The following is a 13,012-nucleotide window of genomic DNA, read 5'->3' on the forward strand; positions in this document are numbered from 1 at the left end:
TGTGATTGGTTGGCTGCAGACTGAAATCTTGCTGTGCATTATGGCAGTCAGTTAAAAGACCAGTTAGTCTCTGAACATACTCACCATGTCCTTCAGCCCAGGGGTTGAGAGTCTGAGAGAGGAGCCGGAGTAGCCATGCCCCTGAGTTCTTGAGTGGAGGAATGGGAAGCAAGGAGTTGGTGAGAGATAGCCAGGGAGAGGGGGAGTGTTTCATGTGGCTTGAGGGGGGAAGGGACTGTTGTAGGAGAGAGAGAGAGATGGAGGAGTGAGAGAACAAAGAGGCAGAGTATGAGACAGGGCGGAAGAGCGGTCTCCCCAGATTGGGGAGTAACAATGCCATTCAGGGCAAGGTCTGAGGAGCTGGACAGCACCAGGATCATTTGATGGGGAGTGTGGGGGGAGGATGGGGGATTGTTGGTGGTTGTGGTGGTAGGGAGGCATGATGGGCTGAAAGGATTATCTGTGTGATGTGAAGCTTCCATAATTCTGGGACTGGGATCTTGCTGTGCATGAAAGCAGTCAGTTACAGGCCAGTTAGTCCAGACAAACTCATTAATCTCTGCGCCAGGGAGTGGGGCTCAGCATGATATGGGGGACAGCAAAATATTTGTGAGGGTACACATTGGGTGAGGAGTATAGTTGGGTGGGTAAAATAATTGGGGAAGGGCAAACATTTGGGAGGGGAGTAAAATGGGTACAGAATAGGGGGATGCAATATTGTGGGCATTTTCAGATCTAAGAGAAAAAGACAGGGTGAACGAGAATGAATGAGAGACAGGGGGAGTAAGTGACGGAGAGAAGAGAGGAAGAGTGGGGATGAAGAAACAGGAACAGAGAGATCGAGGAGGAGGAGAGCAAGCAAAGAACAGAGACAGAGACAGCTAGAGAGAGAGAGAGAGAGAGAGAGAGAGAGAGAGAGAGAGAGAGAGAGAGAAGGATAGTGAGAGGGTGATAGAAAGAGGGAGGCAGACAAAAGGACACAGAGAGAGAGAAGAGGAAAAGTCAGACAGGGACAAACAGAAGTTAAGACATGGACAGACTGAATATTCCAGTTAGTCCCAGCTCTCGATGGTTTCTCATATTCCCTCTCTCCCATGAGGTTTGCTTCAGCCTGGGAATGTATCAGTGTGTTGTATATTTGTGAGTAATCTCTGTGTCTGTGTCTCTGTCCAATGAAGTCTCTTTGGTTTTGGGGGTTAATTCCCTCTTTCTCTCTCTTGTGTTTAAAATGATACCCTCTGCTGAACACCCCATGCCACTGCACAAGCATCAACAGCATTTCCTTTGAGTGAACCTTTTTGGAATTGAAGTAACAGGTTGTTCTTCCATCAAAAAGTCTGATCCACTGCATTACTTCCTTGATGTAAAACATGCTGTGCCAGCAGCAGCCCTGACATATACAATGTACTGAGGGAATGTTCAGCTCAGTGTTGTTTTTACTGCAAACATTCATAAACTTTCAATTGTTTGCTGGCAACAACAAGTCCCATCAATATTACCTGACGCCCTCCCTGATGTACTTTCCAACCATCAATAACCACAAAGCAACTGGGGTTATTCAGCACCTAAATGTGATCTTCAATAAATCACCTCACTTTCACACAGTGATTCAAACAACATGAAAAATGACAAATAAAAACTGAAAGAACTGCAGATGTTGTAAATCAAAAAACAAAAACAAAAAGTTGCTGGAAAAGCTCAGCAGGTCTGGCAGCATTGGTGGAGAGAAATCAGAGGTAATATTTCAATTTAAGTGGCCCCACTTCAGAACTGTCATCCAAACAGGAGCTGAACATACGAAACTGCCCTATGTGAGGTCAGTTCCCTGAATAGCCATCCCCAACCAGCAAAGGGTCTAGTCATGAACAACTACCCATAAAGTGAACACAGGCGAGCAGTCATTCCCACTCACCTCCTTTCCAATCATCCAGAACGCAAGGAAGATGCAATAAAAATTCTAAGAAGTAGATTGGCTAAAATTGCCCAGCAAGATCTTGAACTGACTTGTACTACAGCAATTATAACAGTTGGAATTCATATGTCTATATAAATCTGCCTCTGTGCTGTGAATCACCATCACTGCTTGGACAGACATCCCGTGTGACAATCGGTGCAATGATGTCCCACACCATGAAGCAAAGAGCATCTTGTAAATCACGGTTGACAGATGATTCATATTCTTTTAGAATTGTGCTGCTGATGGACTATGAATCAATTAACAATCCATTTACAGTTTCCAACTCACAAGTCTCTCAATGTAGAATTTCAGTTCAACTGGAAGGCACAACAGAGAGAAAGCACTGCAGATGCTGGAGATTAAAATCAAAGAGTGTGGTGCTGGAAAAGCACAGCAGGTCAGGCAGCATCCGAGGAGCAGGAGAATCGACATTTTGAGCATAAGCTCTTCATCAGGAATACACAATACCAGCACTGACTTTCACTCTGTCGGGCCAAATGTTCTTGATCCTGATTGGAGCCTTGCAGCAGCACAAAAATGTCAAATCACACGTCAGTCACCATAAACCAACTTGGCTTTCATCTGTGAAAATTCCTTTTGGACCAACCAATTTCCACAGCTGTCATGTTGGATTCCACCACCCCGTGGCTCAACACTTCAACTCCCCCTCCCGAACCACCAAGGACATGCAGGTCCTTGGACTCCTCCATCGCCAGACCATAGCAACATGACGGCTGGAGGAAGAGCGCCTCATCTTCCGCCTAGGAACCCTCCAACCACAACGGATGAACCTAGATTTCTCCAGTTTCCTCATTTCCCCTCCCCCCACCTTGTCTCAGTCAAATCCCTCGCCTTCCTAACCTGCAAACTTCTTCCTGACCTCTCCGCCCCCCCACCCCCACTCTTGCCTATCACCCTCACCTTGACCTCCTTCCACCTATCGCATTTCCAACCCCCTCCCCCAATCCCTCCTCCCTACCTTTTATCTTAGCCTGCTGGACACACTTTCCTCATTCCTGAAGAAGGGCTCATGCCCGAAACGTCGACTCTCCTGCTCCTTGGATGCTGCCTGACCTGCTGCGCTTTTCCAGCAACACATTTTCAGTGAAAATTATACCACCCTGTTATAGGCCCTTTGACTAAGGGGAACAACTGCTTTCTATTCACCCTGTCTATGGTCTTCATAGATATTCCGATCTCTGTTCTTAGTGAAGCAACCTGAGCTGATCCAGCCTCCCTCTTCACAGCTAAATTGCTACAGCCTAAGCAACATTCTGCTGAACCTCCTTTGCACTCCCTCCAATGCAAACGCATCCTTCCCATGCTGCAGTGACCAGAACTACACACAATAGTCCAACTATGGCCTAAACAAAGTCCAACAGCACTTCCCTGCTCTTATAACCTACATTTTGACTAGTAAAGGCACATATCCTGTACGCCTTCTTAACTACCCTATTAGCCAGTCCTGCCACCTTCAGAGATCTGTTAACAAGCACCTTAAGATCTATTGATTGCTTTATGCAGCCTGGTGTCCTCCCATTCACGGAGTACTGCCTTGTCTTGCAACTTCTGGCAAAATGTATCACGTCAGGGTTTATCAGGATTAAATTTTATCTGCCGTTGATCTGCCCGTTTGACCAATCTACCTATTTTTGTTTGTAGCCTAAGAATATTTTCCTCACTGCCAACCACCCAGTCAATATTTGTCTCATCACAAACTTACTTAGTGTCCCCAAACACCCCCACCCCCACCAACACACATTCACCCACATACATGAACACTAACACGTACATACACACACACACACACACACACTCTATTATCATTTACGAATATCACAAACAATAGAAGATCCAAAATTGATCCCACTGGATACCATCTCCAATTTCAGCTTTGCCTCGGCTTCCTCTGTCTGAGTCAATTTGCTAATTTATTCTGAATTCCATGTGTTTTTACTTTAGTTGTCAATCTCCTATGTGTGGCTTTGGGACAGTTCAGTGACTCAGTGCTTAGCTCTGCTGCCTCACGGCACCAGGGCCCTGGGTCCAATTCCAGACTTGGGTGACTCTGTGTGAAGTTTACATATTCTCCCTGTGTCAGTGCGGGTCTCCTCTGGGTGCTCGGTTCGTCCTACGTCCAAAGGTGTGCAGGTTAGGTAAATTGGCCATGCTAAATTGCCCATAGAGATAGGTGCATTAGGTAAGGGTAAAGGTAGGGGAATGGGTCTGGGTGGGTTTACCTTTCAAAGGTCAGTGTGGACTTGTTGGCTTGCATGGCCTGTTTCCATACTGTAGGGAATTGAATTTAATCTTGTCAAAGGCTTTGCTAAAATCCATATAAACTACATCAATTGCCCTACTCTCATCCAAAGACCTGGTCACTTCTTCAAAGAATTTCACCACATTTATGATGCATTTTGTCCCTCTGACAAAACCACGCTAACAAAAATGAACAAAGAAAATTACAGCACAGGAACAGGCCCTTCAGCCCTCCAAGCCTCTGCTGATCCGGACCCTCAATTAAAACCCGTCGCCTATTTTCCATGGATATGTATCCCTCTGTCCGCTGGCCATTCATGTAGCTGTCTGGATACATCTTAAACGACGCTATCACGTCCATCTCTACCTTCTCTCTGCATAAAGAACTTTCCACGCATATTTACCTTAACCCTTTCCCATCTCACCGTGAACTTGTAATTAAGTCCCCTACTCTGGGGAAAAAAAAAGCTTCTTGCTATCCACCCTGTCTATACCTCTCATGATTTTGTCGACCCCAGTCAGGATCGCCACCTCAAACTCCATCTTTTCAATGAAAATAATCTTATTCTACTCAACCTCTCTAAATAGCTAGCACCCTCCATACCAGGCAACATCCTGGTGAATCTCCTCTGCAAAGTATCCACATCCTTCTGGTAATGTAGCAACCAAAACTGTATGCTGTATTCCAAATGTGGCCGAACCAAAGTCCTATACAACTATAACATGACCTGGCAAATCATGTACTCAATACCCCGTCCGATGTAGGAAAGCATGCCATATGCCTTCTTGACCACTCTATTGACCTGCATTGCCACCTTCAGGGAAATATGGGGCCTGAACACGCAGATCTCTCTGTATGCCAATTTCCCCAGGGCTTAAGTCCAAAGGTGTGCAGATTAGGTGAATTGACCTTGCTAAATTACCCATTGTGTTCGAGAATATGTAAGCAAGGTGCATTAGATAGGGGAAGTCTAGAGTAATTGGTGTAGGGGACTGGGTTGGTGTGGACTTGTTGGGCCAAATGGCCTGTTTCCACACTGTAGGGATTCTAATTTACTGCATAGTTTGCTTGAGAACTGGGTCTTCCAAAATGCATCACCTTGCATTTGCCTAGACTGAACTCCATCTGCCATTTCTCTGCCCAACTCTCCAATCTATCCATATTTTGCTGCATTCTCTGACAGTCCCCATCACTAACTGCTACTCCACCACTGGTCACAGTTCTTCATTTTGAGAAACTCCCTTCCACTATTACTCACAGTCTCCTGTTGTCCAGCCAATTGTCTTTCCATCTAGCTAGTACACCCTGGATCCCGTTCAACTTCACTTTCTCCATCAGCCTGCCTTGGGGAGCCTTATCAAACGCCTTATTGAAGTCCATGTATATTACATCTACAGCCCTTCTCTCATCAATCAACTTTGTCACTTCCTCAAATAATTCTGTTCAGTTGGTATTATCTCAGAATAGATAAGGAAGATCCAGTGGATGTGGGTACTTGGATTTTCAAAGACCTTTTGACAAAGTCCCACGTAAAATGTTAGTTTGCAACATCAAAGCAAATAGGATCAGGATAATATACTGACTTGAATTGAGAATTCATAGCAAACAGAACGTGCAATGTTTGGAGTGGAAGGTAATGACACTGGATAGTAGAAGGATCAATGCTTGGGTTCCAGTTATTCGCAATAGCCTTCGTGAGTGTTTTTTCATTCATGCGATGTATATACTGGGTTCTCTAGACTACTGTCAGATATTTTGTTTATTTATTAATTGGATAATTAATATGACAGGATACTTCATTTCTTTGATTTGCAGTCTGAACTTGAACTGAGTGTTTATGCAGCAATTTAAATTCACCAGTGAAACACCAACCATTGCAAATATAAATTCTGAACTGTTGTAATGTCTCAGGTATGTTCCCCGAATGTTATAATGAAAGAATTCTATAATTTTTGCACCAACCACAGAATGATGAAAGTGTCGGATAACGACAAAAGTAAAATCAGTCTTTCTTCTGCTTTCCATCCCTGGGTCACTGGGATTCTCTCCTTTGCTATGGCCCTTCAGTCTCTGATGGGCCCAACTTGTCATACAAACATATCTCACTGTCAGTACTGAACGACAGAATGAAAGTGTATGGAACCAAGGGCATTAAAACCCAATCAAAACAGTCAAATCCCACCCAACCGGCACAGAAAAATAATTCTGCTTTGGATAACAGAAACAATTGGCAATTACCTCTGTCGGTTCATATCTATAGTAGAAGGGGATGTTATTAAAAATAGACCAGAATGCATGGTATTCAGAGGACAACAGCTGCATTTTTCTTGGTGCAATACTGTGTATCCACGTTCTGGAAATAGATGACAATTACATCGATCAAAGGAGGAGGTAACTGTCAACCAGACAGAACAGTTTTTGGCTGAATGAATCAGAACATTGTGAACACTATACATAGTGGTGAGATCCAGGAAAGGCATGGTAAATTAATAACATTTAATCTGCCACAGAATAACCTCTGTGATTATAATAAATAGGTCTGCTGTCACCACAGCCATGAGGTAACGACTGGTGCAGGTTGAGAGGCTGCACTTTGCTTCGGCCAGTATCATAATTCCGAGTAAACAGGTCCTTCTCCTGTTTAAGATACCATGTAAAATTCATGTCTTTGAATACGTTATTGTCATCTGACATAATATAAACAATAGACAATAGGTGCAGGAATAGGCCATTCTGCCCTTCGAGCCAGCACCACCATTCATTATGATCATGGCTGATTATCCTCAATCAGCATCCTGATCCTGCCTTATCCCCATATCCCTTGATTCCACTATCCTTAAGAGCTCTATCCAACTCTTTCTTGAAAGTTTCCAGAGACTTGGCTCACACAGTCTTCTGGGGCAGAGCATTCCACACACCCACCAATCTCTGGGTGAAGACGTTTCTCCTCAACTCTCTGTTCTAAATGGCCTACCCCTTATTTTTAAACTGTGTCCTCTGGTTCGGGACTCACCCATCAATGGAAATATGCTTCCTGCCTCCAGAGTGTCCAATCCTTTAATAATCTATATGTCTCAATCAGATCCCCTCTCAGCCTTCTAAACTCAAGGGGATGCAAGCCCAGTCGCTCCAACCTTTTAACATAAGATAGTCCCGCCATTCCAAGAATTGACCTCGTGAATCTACGCTGCATTCCCTCAATAGCCAGAATATCCTTCCTCAAATTTGGAGACCAAAACTGCACACAATATTCCAGGTGCGGTCTCACCAGGGCCCTGTACAGCTGAAAAACCTCTTTGCTTCTATACTCAATTCCTCTTGTTATGAAGGCCAGCAAGCTATTAGCTTTCTTCTCTGCCTGCTGTATCTGCATGCTTGAGGGGTCAAAATTAACTTCATTTAATTTGTCATGATAAAAGTGGATACATCAGCATCAGGCCAGGATGAACTGAATGGAAACAGACCAAGTATTGCTGAAAATACATTTGCAGTCAAAAGACACAAAGATTTTTAAAAAGTATGTGATTTAATCTTTATAATGGAGCATGTTGTCCTCTAAATTCTCGAATTTACATTCTCACCTGTTTACCTGTATTCAAAATGTTCCATGTTCATCATTAATTCATTTGCTTTCTTGGACAGGTGTGAATCACATTTTGTAAAATATCTATGAAAGTGTCAGCTGTTCTGTTGCGATATAAATGTTACCAGCTGGTGTGATCGTGAAAGAAATGACCGATTTCATTGAATTTAGTGAAATGAGGTGCAGGTATGAATGCCAGAAACAACAGTAAGTTTGACAATTGGGAACAATCCTGTGTCACTGCGCTGTCTAAACCTCTGGATTCCTTCTCAAAGTCCTTCTGATTGTCCAACTCCGTCTCCTAAACCCTCTAGTTTTGCACTCCTCTCACCTTGGAAAAAGACCTTGGCAATTCACCCTATCCATGCCCCTCATGATTTTGTTAACCTCTATAAAGGTCACCCCCTCAGCCTCCAGTACTCCTGGAAAAATAGCCTCAGCCTATTCAACTTCCCCCTACAGCTCAAAACTTCCAACCCTGGCAACAACCTCGTATATCTTTCCTGAAACCTTTCAAGTTTAACAACATCTTTCCTACAACAGGGAGACCAGAATTGCGCACAGCATTCCAAAAGGTCTAACCAAAGTCCTGTATAGCTGCAACATGACTTTCTAACTCTCATACTCAACACACCAAATTCCAGTTCTTTGGTTCTTCACCCATGCTCAGTGTTGAAGAAAACTCTCGAGACTCGGACCTTGCAAACTGATTAGTTTATTACATGATAGATCATGGGAGTTCACCATCCTAACTGTGGCTTGGTGTTATTGCGAAGTACCTTAGGATACCATAGGATTATAAAGAGAAAGGAGCTGACCGTTAATTACACAGTTTGGCATGCTTACAAATTGGTACTAAATTAGAGGTTCATCATTAAGTTCAAAACTAAAGCACTATTATGCATTCTACAAGTGGACAAATGAAATGGTATCACTACCTGCTCCAGTTAACACTAAGCAGAGATACCCCAAATTGGCTGAATGACCATGAAGAGGCAATATCTAGAGAAGGAAGAGGGACGAATTGGAAAGTCTATGTCAACTTGACTGGTTTTACAGCCTGTCCTGATCATTCAGCAAAGGGAGGAGACACTATCTTGAGAAGGAAGACAAGGCCAACCTTTCACATTACCTCATAGTAAGGAATGCATAGCCAGCAAAGTTCTGGCTGGGGACACAAATGGAACCCTCAGCCGAATCAGGGAAATGGCTTCTGGGCAAATAATGTTAACCCTTCCCCAACATATAGATAAACAAATATTTCTACTAGGTGCCCCACAATTTTCTACCCAACTTCCCACAACATCCTGGGTCACATATAATCAGGTACTGGAGGGTTATCTATCTTTATGTTTTCTAAGACCTCCAGTTCTTCCTCTTCTGTAATGTGAACTGTTTTTAAATTTTCAATATTTATTTCCCTGAGTTCTCTAGCCCTCGTTTCTTTTTCCAACAGTAATAATTGATGTGAAATATTCAGTTACCATCTCTCCCACCTCCTGAGGTTCAACACAAAGTCAACTTTGTTGATCTTTAAAGGGTCTTTTTCTCTCTCTCTCTCGAAGTGTTTATAGAGTCTTTTTTGGGTTATCTTAAATCTTACTTGCCAATGTTATCTAATTTTCCATTTTTGCCTTTCTGATTTCCTTTTTAAGCATGTTCCTACCTACTTTATACCCTTCAACCAACAGGACCATATGCTTCTGAACTCATTATCACACTTTTAAAGACTCCCACTTGTCAGTCATACTTTTAGCTGTAAACGGTCTGCTCTAATCAACTTTTGAAAGTTATTGCATCATTCCCTTAAATTTTACCTTATTCCAATTAAGAGCTTTAACATTTTTGGAAGATTTATCCTTTTCCATAGCTTTTTAAAACTAACAGCATTACAATCACCAGTTCCAGTCACTTGCACTGCCTTGTTTTGCAAAAGATATTCAAGTTTTGCTCATTCTCTACAGGAACATTTATATATTGATAAAGAAAATTTTCTTGAACACATTTAACAAATTCTTCACCAACAGCGCCAGAGACCCGGTTTCAATTCCCGCCTCAGGTGACTGACTGTGTGGAGTTTGCACGTTCTCCCCGTGTCTGCGTGGGTTTCCTCCGGGTGCTCCGGTTTCCTCCCACAGTCCAAAAATGTGCAGGTCAGGTGAATTGGCCATGCTAAATTGCCCATAGTGTTAGGTAAGGGGCAAATGTAAGGGTAGGGGTATGGGTGGGTTTCGCTTCGGCGGGTCGGTGTGGACTTGTTGGGCCGAAGGGCCTGTTTCCACACTGTAAGTAATCTAATCTAATCAAAACTTTAACACTATGACAGTCCCTCAGAAATATCTATTCTAATTGCAGTAGTAATGTATTCCTTAATTAAATATGCCATTCCCTCTCCTCTCTTACTATCCCTCCTATAACAGCTAAAGCCTGAGCTGCCTCTCTTTTCAATTCCTCAGCCAAGCTTCTGTAGTAGCTTTGACATCCCAAACCCACATTCCCATACATGTGCTGAGCTTATCTGAGAGTTAAATCATTCTCTGACCGCTCATGTCTGTCTTAACTTGCTCTTTTCTGATTCAGAAACATCCTCATATTTCTGTCTATACGCTGTTACTTAGAAGCTCCCACCTCACTACTCTAAAAATGCTGGCAGGATCCAAAACTAGAACTAGCAAATCTCCCCAGTCGGATATTGGTCCCTTTCCAGTTCAGGTGAAACCCATCCTTTTTGAACAGATCTTTTACGTCCCAGAAGAGATCCCAACGATCCAAGAAACTGAATCCCTGCACATTGCACCACCTTTTCAGCCACTGATTTATCAATCCTATCCTTCCCTCAAGAGAAACCCCAAAAACGCAGAAATGCTGTGCCGTCCACATTTCGGAAATAAGCCCTTCATCAGGAATGGGACTTGTTTACAATAGTTTCCAGTATCTGCAGTAATCTGCTGCTACATTTTCCCCTGTATCAGCTTTTATTTCTCCCTGCCTCACAATTATCCATCCCCTTTATCTGTGTCTCTTCTCTCTCTTTCTGGGCTCCATCTCCACCTATTGCAGGAGTGAGAGCCACTAGCTGCACTTTTTTCCGAGCTACTTTCAGTACTGATGAAGGGTCACTGAATCTGAAACGTTACCTTGGTTTTAACTCCACAGAAGCTGCCAAACCTGCCGAGTTTCTCCATCGACTTCTCTTTTCATCCACATTCACTTCCAGATGACGTTCCCAACGCGGGACCGCACTTCTATTGGCTATAAGCACGGGATTGACAGATTTTCTGACCAATCAGAGCTGGAGGAGAGTAAAGGCCCGCCCTGAGTTGTCACGCGGGATCTCGAGACCGTTTAACCGACTCTGCGCGAGGTCGCGGAGTGGGGCCTCGTGCTGGAGAGAAATAAGAGTTTATTTTTAAGTCTTTCCAGTGAAGGTGAGAAAACAGCTATGATACTAATCACTAAAGTGTTAATGTGCGGGTACGCTGAGGAGGAAACTTTTCCTATTCAATTCCCTGTCCAAATGATGTTGGCACTCGGGGTTAACAGGACACCAGATCAGGATGAGATACATCCAAGGATTCTGGTTGAAGTGAGAGGGGCACTGGCCATAACATTACAGTCTCCTCTGGACTGAGAGGAGGTGTCAGGAGACTGGAGGGTTATCAACATTATGACCTTGTTCTGTGAAGACTTGTAAATTAATGCTGGAATTGACAGCCTTGTCAGTTTAACACTGGTGTTGGGAGAGCTTCTGGAAACAATTATTGTGATAAAACTGATAATCACATGGATAAAGGTGGGTTGGTTAAAAAATATCAAGGGGAAATTGTGCATAACTAACTTGCTGAAGTGTTCTGATGACTGACCAGAAAGGGTCAATGAGGGCAATGTTACTGATGTGATTAACATGGATTTCCAGAAGATAGCATACAACAAATTGTGTGGAAGATTACAAGTCGTGGTACAAGAGGCACGGGCAACATGGATACGACATTAACTGAGTGATAGGAAAGAGAGAGTCAATGGTCAGTGGATATATTTCTGGCTGGAGGAAGATTTGGAGTGGAGTTCCCAATGGGTCAATATTGGGACTGGCATGTTCCAGTAAGGAGAAAGGATAAGGATAGCAAGGTAAGGGCACCTTGGATAAAGAGGGAGGTTGTGAATTTACTCAAAAAGGAAAAAAGCAAATGGAAGGTTTAGGAAGTTAAAATTGGGCAAGGACTGTGAAAAATATAAAGAAAGCAGGAAAGAATTCGAGCAGGGAATTAGTAGAGCAAGAAGGGACCATGAAATTGACAAATAGGTTTAAAGAGAATTCCAAGGCATTCTAGGCATACATTAAAAAATAAAAACAAGAGGATAATGAGGGAGAAGGTAGGACCATTTGAGAGTAAAGGAGGAACTTGTGTTTGGAGGCTTGCAAAATCCTAAATGAGTACGTTGTGTCAGTATTGATCCGGAAGAAGGATTTGGAGGATTGAGAGATTAGTGTGCAGCATGCTAATATGCAAGGGCATTTTGAGATCAAGAAAGAAGTGATATTGGGTTTTTTGAAGAGCACTAAGGTTGATAAGTCGCAAGGGCTTGATGCTATCTACGCCAGGTTTTTGAGTGAGGCAGGGGAGGAGATTACTGGGACCTTGACCACGACATTTGTATCTTCACTAGCCACTGGAGAGATACCGGAAGATTGGCAAGCAGCTAATGTTGTTCCTCTGTTCAAGACTGCAAGAAGGGATAATCCAGAAAGTTATAAACTGGTGAGTCCTTCATCAGTTGTTGGGAAGCTATTGACAGAATTCTCCAGGATCATATTTAAGCACATTTGGAAAAGCACTGCCTAATTAGGGGCCGTGAGCGTAGCTTTGTGTAGGGCAGGTCATGTCGTACTAACTTGATTGAATTGTTTGAGGAGGTGATCGATGAGGGTAGAGCAGGTGGATATTGTCTCTATGGATTTTAGTAAGGCTTTTGACAATGTCCGTCATGGTCGGCTCATCCAGAAGAGTATACTGCATGGGATCCATGGTAACTTTTCCGCATGGATTCTGAATTGGTTTGCCCATAGAAGGCAGAGAGTAGTTGTGGAAGGGTGTTTTTCTGGCTGGAGAATGGTGACTAGTGGTGTTCTGCAGGGAATCATACTGGGACCTCTACTGTTTGTAACAGATATAAATGATTTGAATGAAGTTGCAGATGGGTGGGTTAGTAA

This window comes from Hemiscyllium ocellatum, assembly GCF_020745735.1.
Source record: "Hemiscyllium ocellatum isolate sHemOce1 chromosome 15 unlocalized genomic scaffold, sHemOce1.pat.X.cur. SUPER_15_unloc_3, whole genome shotgun sequence".
NCBI classification, from domain to species: Eukaryota; Metazoa; Chordata; class Chondrichthyes; order Orectolobiformes; family Hemiscylliidae; genus Hemiscyllium; species Hemiscyllium ocellatum.